Below are 18,633 nucleotides of genomic sequence, written 5' to 3'. Positions count from 1 at the left end.
TGTTATATGTTAAAGTTATCTGTTTTTATTTTGTTAGTGACATTAATTTTTATTTTCTGTCATTTGATTTGGTTGTGTAATATTGTTACTTTTTACACCAGGAATCGATTGTCAGTGTTATAAGAAAAGCAAAAATATTGTTGTCAAAGTGTCAACTCTCAAAGAATAGATATTTTTTCTTGAACATATTGTTTTGATGATTCATGAACATATTGCTTGCTGAAATTGTTTGCATTTTGTCATATTTTGAAACTATTTATTTATTTAGTACTAAAATAAGTGTGAAATATTATCATATTTGCTTCAATAAATAAGTGATTGTTTTTAATATGTATAGGAGTGATGGACAAGTTTCTTACCCCAACTTCCACCCAAATAGATGAAGTGCATGATGTCGTAGACACCACCCCAAACACTACCCCTAAACCCACTCCAAACACTACTCCTATTGATCTTAAGTCACCCAAAAAAGAAGCCAATGATGAACCATCCACAACTAGGAAAAATCCTACTAGGGACTCTACTGTTTGGGATCACTTTACAAAAGTGGAGGACGAGAATTCAAAAGATCATTGATGTACTTGTAACTATTGTGGGAAAGACTATGCTTGTGATAGTAGGAGAGTTGGAACAAGTAGTTTGTGGTACATTTGAACAATCAATGTATGAAGTATCCTTATAGGGTGGTTGATAAAAAGTAGAAATTACTTAGCTTTCAAAGTGGTAATGATGGCGGGAGAAATTTGTTGGCTGTGACCTTTAACAAGGAGAGATGTAGGAAAGCCTTAGCTAAGTTTGGGGTGAAGGATGAGCAAGCCTTTAGTATTGTAGAGTGTGAAGGCTTTAAAGAACTTGTTGAGGAGTTGCAACCAAAATTTGTTATCCCTAGTAGAAGGATTGTGACTAGGGATATATATCAATTATTTTGTGATGAGAGAGTAAAATTGAACCAAGAGTTAACCATGGATGGGTAAAGAGTGTGCTTAACCACTGATTGTTGGACCTCTTCCACTCAAATGACTTATATGTGTCTCACTGCACATTATGTTGATAGCGATTGGCATTTGCAAAAATAATCATAAATTTTTGTCTAATTTCCAATCACAAAAGAGAGACAGTCGGTAAGGTGATTGAGGCTTGTTTGCAGGGTTGAGGAATAGAAAATGTTTTTGATGTGACTGTTGATAATGCATCAGATAATGATATGGTTGTTGGTTTTGTGAAGAGGAAGGTGAATGCATGGAATGGATCTGTTCTTGACGGCGAGTTCATGCATTTAAGGTGTGGTGCACATATAGTCAATCTAATTGTGAATGAGGGGTTAAAATACATGCATGATTCAATCAATGCCATTCACAATTGTGTAAGATACATTCGGCCATCAATTGCAAGGTTGCTAAAATTTAAGGCTTGTGTGGATATGGAAAGAATTGATTACAATGAGGTTGGTATTAGATGTGCCTACAAGGTGGAACTCCACTTTCATGATGTTAGATGTGGCTCTTGAATTTGAAAAAGTTTTTGCAAGATATGAGAAGGAAGATGAAAAATTTGTGAGTTTCTTCATGGAAAATGAAAATGGGTAGAGGAGGGTTGGGCCGCCAAGTTCTAGTGATTGGGAGAGCGCTAGCATTTTTGTTAAATTTCTCTCCACTTTTTATGAAGTTACTCTAAATTTTAGTTACACATTGCATGTAACGTCCAATAATTTCTATCATGAGATTCGTGAGATTCATACACAATTGAGTGATTTGGCTAGTAGCAGTGATTCTTTGTTATCCACCATGACTGCTAGTATGAAAAGGAAATATGAAAAATATTGGGGCAGTGTAGAGAACATCAATCCCATGTTGTTTTTGACTGTTGTGCTTGATCCAATGTACAAGTTGAAGTATTTGAAGGACTATTTTAAGATTGTTTATGATGCTGAAACTGTAGTCAAGATTGTTGTTGTTATCCCCAAAAATTGGAGATCGATGATGTGGCAATAGAGGTGACAAGTGGCATGGAATAGTTGGGCGATATGGGCTTATTAGTAGCCCAATACATCAGTGAAGAGTTTGGACTGCTTAAAAGATATCATAACCAAGCCAAATGTACCCGAGGGGAATACTTGGGCTGAGGTGTGCTTGGCTCGGACCCTAGTCCGAGGAGCCCCAAGGCATGTGGCTCAGACCCTAGTCCGAGGAAAGCCAAGGAAGGAGTGGCTCGGACCCTAGTTCGAGGAGCCCCAATGCATGTGGCTCGAACCTTGGTCCGAGGAGAAGTCCAATGAGTATGGTCCATATGCATGTGTCCAGCATGCATATGTCTGACCAGCACTTGTGTGTGTCCTGCATGCATGTGTTCGACCAGAAGAAGATATTCATCAAACAAATGGACCAGACTACGTCAAATTCCCAGAAACGGCTTCAGCAAGAATCGGTCTGGGAATCGCGGGAATCTCTCATTCCTCACTCAAATTGAGGAATCTGTTGTATTTTGAATATTTTGTGTAATTTAAATATAATATAAATAATAGAATATCTCGATCCTAGGGGGATATCAGTTTAGGATCCCAAGCCTATAAATAGAGGGTTGATGGGATCAGAAAGGGACTTTTGGCAATTTGAGATTTGGTCTGAGTTCTAGAGAGAGAAAGTGCATTTTTCTTGAGAGAGAAACCCTTTTTGTATTCCTATTTACACTGAAGAAACTCAGTTGACACTGGTTCATCTGATCTTGAGTGTGGATAAAATAATAAAATCTTTAAGTGGATTAGGCTATTACTGACTGATCGGGGCTGAACCACTATAAAATCTCTTGTGTTATTTACTTTTCTTGATTAAACTGTCTGTGTCGTTTAACTTCTCTTGAAGGTTCATCGTTTTTGACGTTCTCACGTTGTTGGCTAAAAACACAGTCAACATTTTGGTGCTTTCATTGAGAGCCTGAAGAGAAGAACAGACGGTCCCTGAAGTGTAATGGCACCTAAGAACACCAATGCAGCCTCTGTTGGGTTTTATGCCCTTATAAAACCATGTCGGACATGTAGCACGATTTCATATTATCAATAAAAGTAGTAGAAATCATTTAGTTTGAAAACCGTGTTGCTTGCTTGTTTTATTACATGATTTCTGAAATAATACAAATATTTATAAAATCCCGAACATATGGATAGTCACAATTATAGTGACTAGGTCACAGTGGATTATAGTTGTAATTATATGTTCAAAAGAACGAGTCCTAAGATTAGATCAGTTCATTGGATTTTCACTGATTAGGCAATCTATGATATGATCTACTTACACATTCAGGGTGTGATGTCTTGTCCAAGGCATCGACCAAGTAGATAAGATCAGATGTATTTAGTTACATCGGACTAGGGCCGATATTGATTATTGATTGATAAATAAGTATCATTGTTATCAAATCTAATCAATGTCACAACGTTAACCATATATTAAGTCAATCTTAATTCTGAGTGATAATATTATGCTAATTATATTATTTAAATCTTTTGACTTGTTCGTTACCAGCTTACCCTACGGTCTAGCCCATACTTACATCTTGGAGATTTAGTAATGTAATTGAGTGGGAGTATTATTCATAGATATGAAATCTATAACTTCTATATGAGAAGTGAAAAGATGATTTCCTTAACTGCTTTGTTCAAAAGGTTAAATGATTGAGATCTCATTTCTGTGATTAATTTCATGGAAATATCATTTATAAGGAACTTAGTGGGAGTTAAGGATAAAATACTGATGAGGGGTAAAATGGTAATTTGCACCCAGCTTGTTAGTAAGTCATCAATAGAGGATTGACTAACTGTAATGGTTATAACAATGGATAACGTATTTATGGTTTGGAAAATACGTTCTATGAATTCAAGAGTTCAATTCCAAGTCAATAGTGGAGTCACGAGGAATTAATAAGGTAGTGAAATTATTTGTAAATAAATTCACGGTAACTTATTGGAGCTTGATTTCATGGATCCATGGTTCCCGCATCACCTTTGAGTAAATCATCTAGAATGTCTCAATTAATTGATTTAATTATCAATTATGATTTTTTAAAGTTGACTAGGTCAATTTTGGAAAATTTATAGAGATATGAGATTTAGAGAATAAAAGAGAATCTTTGGGTAAATTTATTAATATTGATAAATTGGTATCAATATAAATAAATAATATTAAATCAAGTTTCAAATTATAATTAGTTAATTTGAATAAGGATTTAATTAATTAATTAATTAAAAATAAATAAATAAAAGGTTTTGAATTTAGGCCCAGTTGGGATTTAAATTTAAAACAAAGAGATTGGGCCCAAGTCCATTTATGGCAGCCCAAGGCTTTTATTTTTGTTTATTATTTTTAATTAATTTAAATTTAAATAAATCCCATTAAGTTGCCTATATAAGGAATATGATATCTAGGGTTTTCACAAGCAAGTCAGTCTCAGTTGATTTGGGTAAGTGAAAATCTAGACACTCTAATCCTTTCTTAGCCACTCTTTCTTCTTCTTCTCTTCAAGATCTCTATCTCATGTGTTGAGAACCAGCTCACACTAGTTCTAGGTTGATCAAAGGCTTGGTGAGGAAGACTATGCTGCTGATCTTGTTCAATCTCTTGATAATACTCTGCTACAGAAATGAATCAATGGTTAGAGAGATTGAAGGAATGATTTGTTCCAGTTCCGCTGCGTATTCGTAAGTTTCTACATCATTGTGTTTATGTTAATTTACGAATCTAATGTTCATATGTATGTCATGTTATTCTATGTTTCTATTATGTGTTTGGAAAAATAATAGGAAGCATGCATCTAGATTTAAATTCCAAGATCCTACAATTGGCCTCAGAGCCAGGTTGCCTAGATCTAGATGTTAAGAATGCATTATTATATATATGTTTGTTGACATGTTTGATTTTAAAAGTTTAATTGGATGGTACATGAAATTTGATATGAATGTTTTGAATGTTTATGTGTCATATTGCTAATTTGAGTTGTCATTTTTTTTTCATGTATTTTCAGATCTTAATTGGTGCTTGATAAAATGCTCATTGAAAAATTGCACAATTTTTTGTTTTTTGGTAGTTGCCCATTTTTTTTAATATAAATGTTTATATATATATATTATATTAAAAAAAAAAACTTACCGTATATATATTATATATATATGTTTATATATATATTTAAAAAAAAAAACGTGTATATATATATAATTTTTAAAAAAAATCTTAACTTAATATATATATAACCGTATATATATTTATATATATATGTTTATATATATTTATATGTAGTATAAAAGTTGGTTAAGATATTTTTTTTGTTTTTGTTGTGCTAAAGAAATATCTTAGTATCAAATTTAAAAAAATTTGAGATATTTTCTTTAATGACAATTAAATTAATTTTATGTTTAATTAATTATGTGGTAAGTTTTCAATTGGGTAAAACTTTATGGTAATTAATTAATAAATTAATTAATTTTGATAACTCAATTGATTGTTTTAGATATTGATTGATTTATTTATTTTAGCAATTAATTTATTTATTTTGGTGATAAATGTAATGATACATAAAGATGTGTAACATGTCATATAGGTTTTCATGTTGGGCCCATCCAATTAATAAGAAAATTAAAATATCTAGAATCATTATTAAGTTATTTTTTGTATTTGGGCTTTAAATATAAGTATAATGATGGCCCATTTTTTTGTTTTGAAAAATGTGGGAAAAATCAAATAAAACTTTCATAAAATGTTAGGTTTTATTTGGGCCCAATTAAACATGTAAAGTTTAAATTCCTCTCTTGTGGGTGGTTCCACTTGTGAAGGCCCATTTGTTTTGCATTACTAGATTGAGCCTAATCAATTGAATAACAATTAATAAAACAAAGGTTTAAATTCCTGTTTTTTTGGACTTTGTATGGAAGTTAGGGAGCCTTAGTAGTGGGTTCGACATACTGAACTCAACTCTCCTCCATGCAAGCTCAAATTGTTAAGGCCCATTTACTTAAGTTGGACTTAATTGTATTAGGTTATTCCTTTTAGTTGGACCTAATAATTGATTAGAAACATATTAATTCTAATTTTTGAATTAATTTTCAATGGTAATTTTAGAATTAATGGAAAAATTATAAACTATGGTTTGATGATTATTTTTATAATTTGGCGAACCTTAGTTGGTTTATTGATTATTTGGAAAACCTAAGTTGATATTTTTCAAAAAGAATAAAATACTAAAATATTTAATAATGAGTTTTAAAAATTTTCAATTCGATCTCCACCGTTGATTTAACAAGGTTAGAGTTCAGTGGGGCCTCATGGCGCTTTGATTTCGTCTCCCTACGAAAGGTGTTCACTGGACTTCTTAACATGGTTAAATTTCTCATGATAGATGGTTATAGATGGACCTTCTATAGACTCATCCCTACGGTGACTATAGGAATTAAGTCTATAATAATCGAAACCGTGGGTCAAACTCATAAAGTAAGAAATATTTGTAACTCTCGCCTACCGGGACACATGAGTTTTCGTTACTTTGATCGGATGGAATAGGTAGTTAATAAAAGTCTAAGAAATTTTATTAATTGAGATGCTTCTCTATTTAACTACGTGAACATTTGTGACTCTCGCCTACCGGGACACATGGGATCATGGATAGCTAAAGTACCTAAGAAATAGAAGATAAGTGTTTTAGTATTTTGCTTATCTCAAAACATTTTGTATGTTATGCTATTTCTAAAATATTTAATGAATAAATGTTTGTCAAGCAATGCGTTGATTTCTACTTAGTTGATAATAGAATCTCTAGGCTTCCCACCTCATACTCTCTCTGATCTCTAAAATGTTACTCTATGGTGAGAACCTCACGAAATGTTTGTCCAACATCAACATGGTGTTGATTTTAGACAACATCGAGTTTGTGATAATCAAAGATATTCCTATTTTTCCCATGCAACGATCACCAAATCCTTCAAAGAGGATTGTTGATGGTAGTTCGAACAAATGAAAGAATACTAATACTACTAAACAAGCTCAAGGAGAAGCTGCTTTGAGCTTCTTCTTCGAAGAGCAAGAGAAGAGAGGAAGAAATTCATACAAAAAGAACAAGAAGTCAACTGGCAAGGCACCAAATGCTGCAAAGCATCTTGGAGCAAGGCCTGATTATAAGTACACAAAAAGGGGAGTGTTTCCAACTGCAAGGAGACTGGGAATTGGAACAAGATTGCCCGGAACTCAAGGCATATGGAACCCAAAATAATTAAATTTGTCTTGGATGCATGTGATTTTAGAGGATGATACTTCGGTTTTGGATCGCTGAATCACAATCTACTAAACATGCATGTACCTTTTTACACTTTTAGCATTGGGAAAGCCATGAAGGATAAAAAGCCACGGCTTGGTATCCATCAAGGGTTGTTCGTATCAAACAAAGCAAAAGGATAAGCTTGAATGGATTTTGGAAATAAATATATTGTTTTAAGACAATGTTTATTTTATTCCGATTTTCAATGGAAATTTTAATTTAAGTTTTTCTTATTACATCAACAACAATTTGTTGTTACTTTCACAGGTAATAAAATCCTATTTCTTTAAATGGATGTGAATTGTGGGGTGGATGTATGAAAAACAAGCTATACCTATTGCAACTAAACGAACCAGATGTTATAAATAATGAGTTGTTTAAGACAGCTAATTCTAGGACTATTAAACGACAAAAGGTCAATAACGTTAGAAATGACGTACCTTTGGCATTTTCGCTTTGGTCATATTTGTTATGATAGGATTCAAAGACTAACAAAGGCTGGGCCTTTGAGGGAACTCACCTAGGGTGATCTACCTGTTTGTGAATCTAGTCTCGAGGGCAGAATGACAAAGCGTCCATTCTCTGTGATAGTGGAAAAGGCCAAAGAACCACTAGGGCCAGTATGTTCAAATGTCTGGGGACATATGAATGTTCAAGCGAGGGGTGGTTATGAGTATTTCATCACCTTCATCGACGATTGCTCTAGAGACTCATGTAAGTACCTAAAGCATAGGAATTCTGCGAATTTGTTAAGAAGTTCAAAGAATTCATTGCTATGGCTTTAAAACCAAATTAGGTAAAACGTTAAAGATCTTGCGATCTGATAGGGGTGGAGGATATTTGGATAATCATAACCAAGATCATTTAATTGAACTTGAGGATTTGTCTAAAACAACTGCCCCAAGGACTCCGCAACAGAACAATGTTGATGAGCAGTGTGAATCGCACGTTTATGAAAATGTGTGTTCTATGATAAGCTATTAAACTCTACCAACTTCTTACCCAGATCTGTTCTGGAGACATACTACCTAGACCGCATGTGATATTTTTTTCAAATGCTGTGTCGTCTCAAAAGTTGTCTCCAAGACACCACTAGAATTATGAAATGGTCGTGAACTTGATTTACGTCATTATGGAATTTGGTGGTGTCATGTTTTTGTCATGAGGAAAAAGGTAGAAAGCTAGAACAATGAGCTGAGGGTTTGCTTATTTGATGGCTATTCTAAAGGTACTCAGGGTGGTCTGTTTCATAGTCCAGTAGACAAGAAAGTGTTTGGCTCTACAAATGCTACTTTTCTGGATAACGACTACATAATGAATTTCAAGTCTCATAGCAAAATAGTATTAGATGGAAAAATAATAAACTATTGTTCCATCCTTACCGACGCAAGTCGATGAAAACAAGGTACATTTAGAAACCACTAATCCAAGTCAGAAAGTTACGATGCCTCGTCATAGTGGGAGGATTTCTCGGAACCCGGTACCTATGATATGGATAGTGAAACCCACAAGTTGGTTAGGGACACAAGTAACAATGATTCGTTGGCCTTTTAATAGGTAATGGATAAGTCTGAAAGGGATTTTTGACTCGAAGCCAAGTACCAGGTAATAAAGTCTAAGTACTCTTAATTTGTCTGAGATCTTGTAGATGTGCCATTGGACTTTAGGCCCATGGGGTGCAAGAGGATCTATAAGAAGAAGAGAGCAGCTGATAGAAAGGTCGAGACATTAAAGGCTTGACTCGTGGCAGAGAGAGAAATTTGACTCAGAGAAAACTTTTTCTCCGGTAGCCATGTTAAAATTCATTTAGTATACTCTTATCCATAGCCACGACTCTTGATTAAGAGATAAGGCAAATGGTGTAATGACCCACTAATCTAGACTAATTGGACCATTATCGAAACTATACATAAAACTTACATTTTTACGAAAATACCATAATTTATTGAGTAACTTGAAAATAAGAGTTATTTACAAAGAAACAGAATACTAAGAAGGATTTTGGGATCCCATTGTCTTTAAAACAAAATAAGATTTAAAATAAAAGACATTACATAATAATGCGGAAAATACATGTAAAACCATAAAAAACATAAAAGGAGACTACATCCTCGAATCGATAACGCTCGGCCCCTTGACTCCATTCATCATCGATACACATCCTCCCAAGCATCACGAATCTTACCGCCTCTAAGCTTATTTTCCTGCACATAAACAGAAAGGAGTGAGCCTAATGCCCAGTAAGGAAAATCTAACACAAAGTCACATACATAATTTCATAAGAAAACATAAAGACTTAACATAATACATATAACATACACTTATTATAATGGCCATTATTACTTGGGGTCCCATAGACTAAACAAGCATATGCCCATGGGGTTAATGGGGTCCTACTAGCTAAGTAGGTCATATGCCCATAACCCATTTGGGGTCTTGTTAGTCATATGGGTCATATGCCCAAGCCTACATACACATATACATATCATAACACTTTTAATAACATAAACATATAGATAACATAAGCACATAACATATTAATTCTAGCCTATTTTCCTTACCAAAGTTACCGAGATTATGGACTGAGTTGGGATTGTTGGAACACTCCTAAAACCATAAAAAAGTAAGTCTAAAGAAAGGAGATGAAATGAAAGAGATGGAAAGACTAAACCATAGAAAACATACTTACCAACTTATATGCTTAAAAGCTTGGATTCCCTAACCAAAATAAGAATAAGGTTAGGGGACTGAGTAGAAGGTTTTGAGAAAGGAAATAACATAAAATTACAGAAAAGAACTAGAGTTTTGGGTTTACCTCAAAGATTGCAAGATCAATCTAACATCCACCGAAATACTATAGCACTCACTTACTTCCCAAAGTGTTTGATAAGCTTATGATGTTTAAGCTTATAGTTTTTCCCCAAACCAAGTGTTTACACTCTCACACTCACTTAACACTAGCAGCCTCTGAACTTAGAGCAAATGATGAATAAAGGCTGGGTACTAGGTCCTATTTATAGAGTTTGGGAATGAAAATATCTTGATTTTACTTGAATAAAAATAATGGCTTTTTAAGTGAAAATTATTTGAATAATCGTTCAGCAGAGGCTGAAGACTCGTTCAGAAGATGCTGGACTGTTGAAGGAGTTTGAATGGCTGAAGGGAAAAGAATTCAAATGAATTTGAAAACATGCTGGTGGAGGCGATATATCGCCCCCCATAGGCGATATATCGCCTGGACCTTTGTTCCCGAGGCGACCGTGCATCGATTCGTGTTTTCCGTATCTACGTGCTGCGACATATCGCCCCCTATAGCTGCGATATATCGGCATACGCAGAATATTTAAACACGAATTTACACATTTTTAGCTAAGTTTGAATGGATTAAACAGCCTTGACTAAGCCCTCAACGTGCTCAAAGCTGCTGACTGACCCTATACATTCAAACTTTTACCCTTATTTAATTTAATCCTCAAAATACTTAATCCTTAATTACCATTCAAAACATGTGCTTAAAATCCTATTGGTTGATGTCTAAACCTTATAATATAATAATATAATCCTTAATATCAGACACATTAATCAATCCTTAGGTTATACTTAATATTCTTAAACTATAGGTTAAACTTAGAAAATCTATAAGTACTACTATGAGTGTCCAAATAACTCCCGGTCTGAACCAAAAATCCAAAGTAACAATGATAACACTAAACATACTATAATACTACTAAACAATTAGCTAAGTAAAGTTCTTGGACTCTACAAATGGACATCAAAGAAGCATTTTTAATGGCTATCTTGATGAGACAATTAACGTGCATCAATCAGAAAGATTTAAAGTAGTTGGACAAGAAATTCGGCAAGTTGAGTAAGTCAATCTATAGACTTAAACAAGCTTTGCGCTCCTGGAACTTAAGGTTAAATGGAAACATTAAGACCTGAGTTTTTGAACAAAATGTAGTTGACCCTTGTGTTTGACAACTTAAGGAAAAAGACATTGTGGTGTTTTGAATCCTTTATGTAGATGATATCTTATTCATTGGAAACAATGTCAAGAAATTATCAAACATAAAGAACTGGCTAGAAATGAAATTTCAGATTTCGTTGTAGCAAGTCGTGTTCTTGGTATCCAGAACATCAGGGAAATAAATAACTGAACGTTAGCTCTAACTCAAGCGACCTACTTTCATGAGGTGCTTGGTCATTACTCTGTAACAAATTCCGAGAAAGGATGTTTAGTGTCTTGACATGGAGTTTATTTTTCTAAGCAGCAGTCTCCACAGACTCCTCAAGAGAAAGAAAAGATGTAATGAATTCCTTATGCATTTGAAATTAGAAGTCTAAGGCATGCTATGTTGTGTGTTGTGATCGAAGATCTTCTATGTAGTGGGAGTGGTGAGCAAGTGTCAGTAAAACCTTGGAAATAAACAATATATGGAAGTCGGTATCTTTGATGGACTAGAGACTATATGTTAGTCTTTTCAGGTGGATCTTTGTACCTATTAGGCTACACATATTCAGATTTTAGACTGATGTTGATGACAAGAAGTCTACTTCTAAAAAAATGTGTTTACTCTTGGGGGTGGAGCTATGATTTGGAGAAGTGTAAAGCTATCTGCCATTTTAGAATCCATTTTGGAGGCTGAGTACATAGCTGCGTCTATGGCGGCTAAGGAAATAGTCTGGCTAAGGAAGTTCTATATGAATCTCGGTGTTATTCCAGAAATGGATAAACCACTCATTTTGTCTAGTGACAGTAATGAGGCAATAGAGAATTCGAAAGAACCTCGAAGCTACAAAAGAGCAAAGCATATAGAGAGAAAGTACCACATTATCGAGGATGTGTGGCGAAGGTGTGAAGCGAAGGTGATGAAGATAGCATTATAAGGCAATCTTTCATATCCCTTTACAGAGATATAAGCAGAAACCATAATTGTGAAGCATGTAGAATGCATGGTTTTGAGAAACATGTCTCATTTGTTTTAAAAGGGCAAGTGGGAGTTTGTTGGGTTTTATGCCCTTATAAAACCATGTCGGACATGTAGCATGATTTCATATTATCAATAAAAGTAGTAGAAATCATTTAGTTTGAAAACCGTGTTGCTTGCTTGTTTTATTACATGATTACTGAAATAATACAAATATTTATAAAATCCCGAACATATGGATAGTTACAATTATAGTGACTAGGTCACAGTGGATTATAGTTGTAATTATATGTTCAAAAGAACGAGTCCTAAGATTAGATCAGTGCATTGGATTTTCACTGATTAGGCAATCTACGGTATGATCTACTTACGCATTCAGGGTGTGATGTCTTGTCCAAGGCATCGACCAAGTAGATAAGATCGGATGTATTTAGTTACATCGGACTAGGACCGATATTGATTATTGATTGATAAATAAGTATCGTTGTTATCAAATCTAATCAATGTCACAACGTTGACCATGTATTAAGTCAATCTTAATTCTGAGTGATAATATTATGCTAATTATATTATTTAAATCTTTTGACTTGTTCATTACCAGCTTACCCTACGGTCTAGCCCATACTTACATCTTGGAGATTTAGTAATGTAATTGAGTGGGAGTATTATTCATAGATATGAAATCTATAACTTCTGTATGAGAAGTGAAAAGATGATTTCCTTAACTGCTTTGTTCAAAAGGTTAAATGATTGAGATCTCATTTTTGTGATTAAGTTCATGAAAATATCATTTATAAGGAACTTAGTGGGAGTTAAGGATAAAATACTGATGAGGGGTAAAACGGTAATTTGCACCCAGCTTGTTAGTAAGTCATCAATAGAGGATTGACTAACTGTAATGGTTATAACAATGGATAACGTATTTATGGTTTGGAAAATACGTTCTATGAATTCAAGAGTTCAATTCCAAGTCTATAGTGGAGTCACGATGTAACGCCGTAGTTACCCCAGAACAGTTACGGTGAACAGTGAACTGGAAATTTGACTCGCTACCCGAGTCCTTTGGTTAAAAATGTGATCTAGGTACCATTAACAGGTTAAGGTGAAAAACCAATAAAAAGGAAAGGGTACATTTTATTAAGTAAATAAACTGCTCATGAGCCTTTCAAAATGTTTACAAGTAGTTCGTAATACAAAAGAGTTGCTACGGTTTCAAATTTACAATCCCCGCCGGCCTAAGCGGCATAAGTAGGGTAAACCCCTAGTCCCTCTGAGAACTCCTTGACTGTGGCGGTCAAGCGGCCCTGTATGTACACCACATCGCCCAAGCTCTCCACTCAGGGTTGGTTAAGCTTTTCCTTTCCTTTACCTGCACCACATAGCACCCATGAGCCAAGGCCCAGCAAGAAAACGCAATAAGACATGATATAATATCAACAACGATCATAATAACCATTCAGGACTACCAGTCCAAACAAATAGGTGACAATAGCCAAAAGTCACAATAGTGAGCATCGCTCCCTCTAGCCATGTGACGATAGGGTCACCAGGGCTTAATTTATAGGTGATTCTTTCATAAGCTTGTTCAGGACAGGTGTAAGGTGATTAGTCACCAACATAACCTTCCGCACGACTCTAGAGTCGAAACTATGGACAACGTCCCTTAGCCATGTGACAAACGGTCACCGGGGTCATATACCTTGGCTATAGTCATCTGGTCGTAGACCAGGCAAGCGCTTATAAGTTCTTCGACCTTAGGGTCGGTCCCGCATTAATGCCATAGAGCCATTCAATGCGTGATCATCGACTTTAGAGTCGGTCCCTGACTAGTCAGTGTCTCAAACAGGTAATCAACGTACATCATCATTTAATACGCAATCCACGTCCACATATATCAGCCAACATGCCTCAATGTCAAACCATGCATGTCATATACCTATACAGGGTGCAACTGTATTCATACATCGTTTTCTTACCTTTGGTTCGAGTGAGAATTATAATATGAACGACCCCTGAGAACGATCAACCTTTAAATTCCTTGACAGTCACCTGGTCATAACCAAATTATAGAATTTATCAATAAAAATGATAACCGAGGGTTCCCAAACCAAATCCCAGCCCCCGAGACATCAAACACTACCCAACCGGGTACTAGGTCCAACCCCGAGGCCTATGGCTTGAATCCCCAAGCTAAAAACCACATTTTAGCAAAATTGGCCTTAAGGGCCGTGACCCCCCTCTGCTGCGCCGCGGCGCGCCTCCAAACAGAGAGGCTCCCCATCTGCCAGACGCCAAGGGCCGCGGCGCACCCCTGCTGCGCCGCGGCGCCCAGCCCAGTTCAGCAACAAAGACACGCACGAACCAGATTTTTCCCCTGTGCGATTCCCTCTCAAACCAGTCCTTCAAACCCTCATAAAACCTCTTCCTAACACACAATTAAACCCCCAAACAACTCCCTTAACTCACTCACATCAAACCCCAATCAAACTAACACCAAAACCCCCTTTGATTCTCACTTCCCACATCAAAATCCATGAATTAAAACTAAAACGAAAACAGAGTACTAGCTGAAACCAAAGGCTAAAACTCACCTTGAAACCGGTTTTGGACCTTCCTCACGAGCTAAATCAAGTCTCCAATCCAGCCCTTAAGTTTCCCTAGCTTGAAACTCCACCAAGAACTCAAAACCCTCAAAGAGAAGTGAAGAAGATGAAGCAAGAAGAAGGTACGGGAAGAGAAGGGAATTGCCTCTGCTTTTACTCTGTTTATTCTACAGCCTTCTAAGCCTCTTAAGTCACATATATCCTCCCAAAAAGACCAAAATACCCTTGTGTCATCTTAAGCCTCTAAAGCCACCTCAAGGGCAAAATTGGCACTTTCCGCCTATCCCGTTAATTATAACTAACGCTTCCTAATTCCCGCTAATCTCAATATCCTCAAACACCAATAATTCACATCCCGTTACCCTAAAATCCCCGGTAACGCCATAACCATTAATATCACCCCGAGACTCACCCCGAGCCCCGAGCTCAAACCTGTTATGACCAAACCGATAAATCATGTTTAAAGATCGTCTCATGTCGAGATACTCGAACCAATCCACATTATAATGTGGTCTCACAATAAATCATTAACGCACATACAAATATACAATTATACCCTCAACGGGCCAAATTACTAAAATACCCCTTGTAAACAAATGTGGACTCACATGCACGCATTAACATCATATTATAATATAATTCTCATAAACATGCATAAACACATTTAACGGCATAATTAAACAGTTATGGCCCTCCCGGCCTACTAATCCAGCCATTAACCATAATAGGGAATCCGGGGCATTACACACGAGGAATTAATAAGGTAGTGAAATTATTTGTAAATAAATTCACGGTAACTTATTGGAGCTTGATTTCATGGATCCATGGTCCCCGCATCACCTTTGAGTAAATCATCTAGAATGTCTCAATTAATTGATTTAATTATCAATTATGATTTTTTAAAGTTGACTATGTCAATTTTGGAAAATTTATAGAGATATGAGATTTAGAGAATAAAAGAGAATCTTTGGGTAAATTTATTTATATTGATAAATTGGTATCAATATAAATAAATAATATTAAATCAAGTTTCAAATTATAATTAGTTAATTTGAATAAGGATTTAATTAATTAATTAAAAATAAATAAATAAAAGGTTTTGAATTTAGGCCCAGTTGGGATTTAAATTCAAAACAAAAAGATTGGGCCCAAGTCCATTTATGGCAGCCCAAGGCTTTTATTTTTGTTTATTATTTTTAATTAATTTAAATTTAAATAAATCCCATTAAGTTGCCTATATAAGGAATATGATATCTAGGGTTTTCATAAGCAAGTCAGTCTCAGTTGATTTGGGTAAGTGAAAATCTAGACACTCTAATCCTTTCTTAGCCACTCTCTCTTCTTCTTCTCTTCAAGATCTCTATTTCATGTGTTGAGAACCAGCCCACACTTGTTCTAGGTTGATCAAAGGCTTGGTGAGGAAGACTATGCTGTTGATCTTGTTCAATCTCTTGATAATACTCTGCTACAGAAAGGAATCAAGGGTTAGAGAGATTGAAGGAAGGAGTTGTTCCAGTTCCGCTGCGTATTCGTAAGTTTCTACATCATTGTGTTTATGTTAATTTACGAATCTAATGTTCATATGTATGTCATGTTATTCTATGTTTCTATTATGTGTTTAGAAAAATAATAGGAAGCATGCATCTAGATTTAAATTCGAAGATCCTACAGCCTCCAAGAAGACAAGCTCCTCTAAAGAGCCTGCTAGATCAGAAGGTTCTAGCCCACAAGACCATGAGAATGAGCCTAGAGTCATGCTCGAGGACGTGACTCCAGGAGTTGAAGAGCTCCAAGAGGCCATGGGGGCCTTCCAGGAGGAGATGGCACAATTCCACGCCAGGCAGGAGGCGTTTACTGAAGAGATGGCCAGGCAGAGAGCTGCGTTAGAGCAGCAAAGACGCGATATGGAGGCCAGGAGTGAGGAACTCAGACAACAACAGGAGGAGGTCAACCGAAGACATCGTGAAGTGGCACTTGCTTTAGAGGCAGCTACCCAGTTGGCCCAGGCCAATGCTCAAGCTGCAGCACGAGGGGCAACCACCCTAGGAGCAAGGACCACAGAAGCTGGTCGTAAGAACAATGATAGACCAAGGAGGGGTGGTAATAACCCACCTGGTGAGGAAGATGGAGTCCGATCACACACTGCCTCAACACAAAGGGAGCACTTTAGGACCCCTTCCAGGATCCACCGATCAGAAACTTCAATATCTGGAAGTCACCGATCGGGTAGTAAGAAGACTCCACCTGGGCAGGAGCAAAATAAAGCTCCTAGAGAGAAGAGGACCTCACAATTTAAAGATGGGCATGGTCGTGATGAGGCTGATAGTCATCCCACCGACCAGTCAAAGGAAAAGGAGGGCCACAATCCACAAGGAGGAGAAAACTGCCCAGAGCGTACCAAGAAGCCTCCACTGCACCCCGACTAGCAGCATGGGTCCCGCGTAGTAAGCCCTCTGGGAAATCGAAGAGTATGGTGTTCGATCGGGTAGGAGAGCATGCTTCCCGGAAGGATCTAAGGGATGTTATCACCAACAAGAGGAGGACCGTCCCGGTCGAAGGGCAAAATCTGGACCGCCCTGCCAGTCAAGTAGAAATACTTGACAGTGGCGCGCCAGATGGTAATGCCCGACCAGGCGGTCAAGACCTTGGAACCTCATCAGTTGTACCAACCATCCAAGCCCATCTTGACATGCTAGCAGCTGCAGTGCAAGGTTTGTTGAAACGACCTTCCGAGATAGATGCGATCGACCACCGGAGTGGCAGCCCATTCTGTGCTCGAATTAGAGCAGCCCAGCCACCAGCAAAGTACAAAGCACCGGTATTGCCAATTTATACAGAAAAGGCAGATCCCATCAGACATGTTGGGAATTTTGAGGACCAGATGGAACTGCTCGGAGTAAGTGATGACTATCGGTGTATAATCTTCCCCACCACCTTGACAGACACTGCCCAGGAGTGGTATTGGAAGTTTAAGCCAAACTCCATTACCTCTTGGGAGGCATTCAGGAAGGAGTTTTGTAGACAATTCAGCACTACCCAGACTCCACCAGTTTATGCCAATGACTTGGCAGATATCAAACAAGGAAAAGATGAGTCTCTAAAGAACTATATACAGAGATTCATGAGAGAAGCCAATAGAGCAACTGCTGTAGGAGACGAGGGGAAGATGGTTGCCATATCTGCTGGGATAATTTATCGGAGTCCTCTATGGGACAGCATCCATCGCCATCCAATTTCAACACTTCAACAATTTCTTGACCGGGCGGACAAATATATGAAATTGGATGATGCAATAGAGAAAGGGGAGAATGACATAAACAATCCGGGCAGATCAACTGACTCTCCTAGTGATGGTGGAAAGAAACGTGGACATAATGGGTCTGACCACCATGGGGAAAAGAAAGCAAAGTTGGATTCAAGTGAAAAGCCAACCAAGTATGAGCCTCAATTCACTAACTACACCACTCTCTCAACCAGCCGAGCAGAGATATATCTTGCTAGTCAAGAAGAGGTTCCCTACAAGAAGCCTCCACCCATCAGGAGAGAGATGAGGAAGAGAGACATGAACAAGTTTTGTCTCTTCCATGAAGATTATGGTCATGACACGAATGAATGCAACCACCTCAAGGACGAGATAGAATTTCTTCTCCGGTCGGGCAAGTTGAGGAAGTACCGAGTAGAGACACCCCAAGGAGAAGGAGGTAGCAGCAACTCTGGTCTCAAGCGACAAAGATCTCCACCCTTGCAGCCTGGACCTGTGGACTTTACCTTAGACACTATATGTGGGGGTCCACACTTAGCTGAGGAGA

This window comes from Humulus lupulus, chromosome 6, assembly GCF_963169125.1.
Source record: "Humulus lupulus chromosome 6, drHumLupu1.1, whole genome shotgun sequence".
Classification (NCBI taxonomy): domain Eukaryota; kingdom Viridiplantae; phylum Streptophyta; class Magnoliopsida; order Rosales; family Cannabaceae; genus Humulus; species Humulus lupulus.
The sequence above is the reverse complement of the archived record's forward strand: the minus strand, read 5'-3'. Positions refer to the sequence as shown.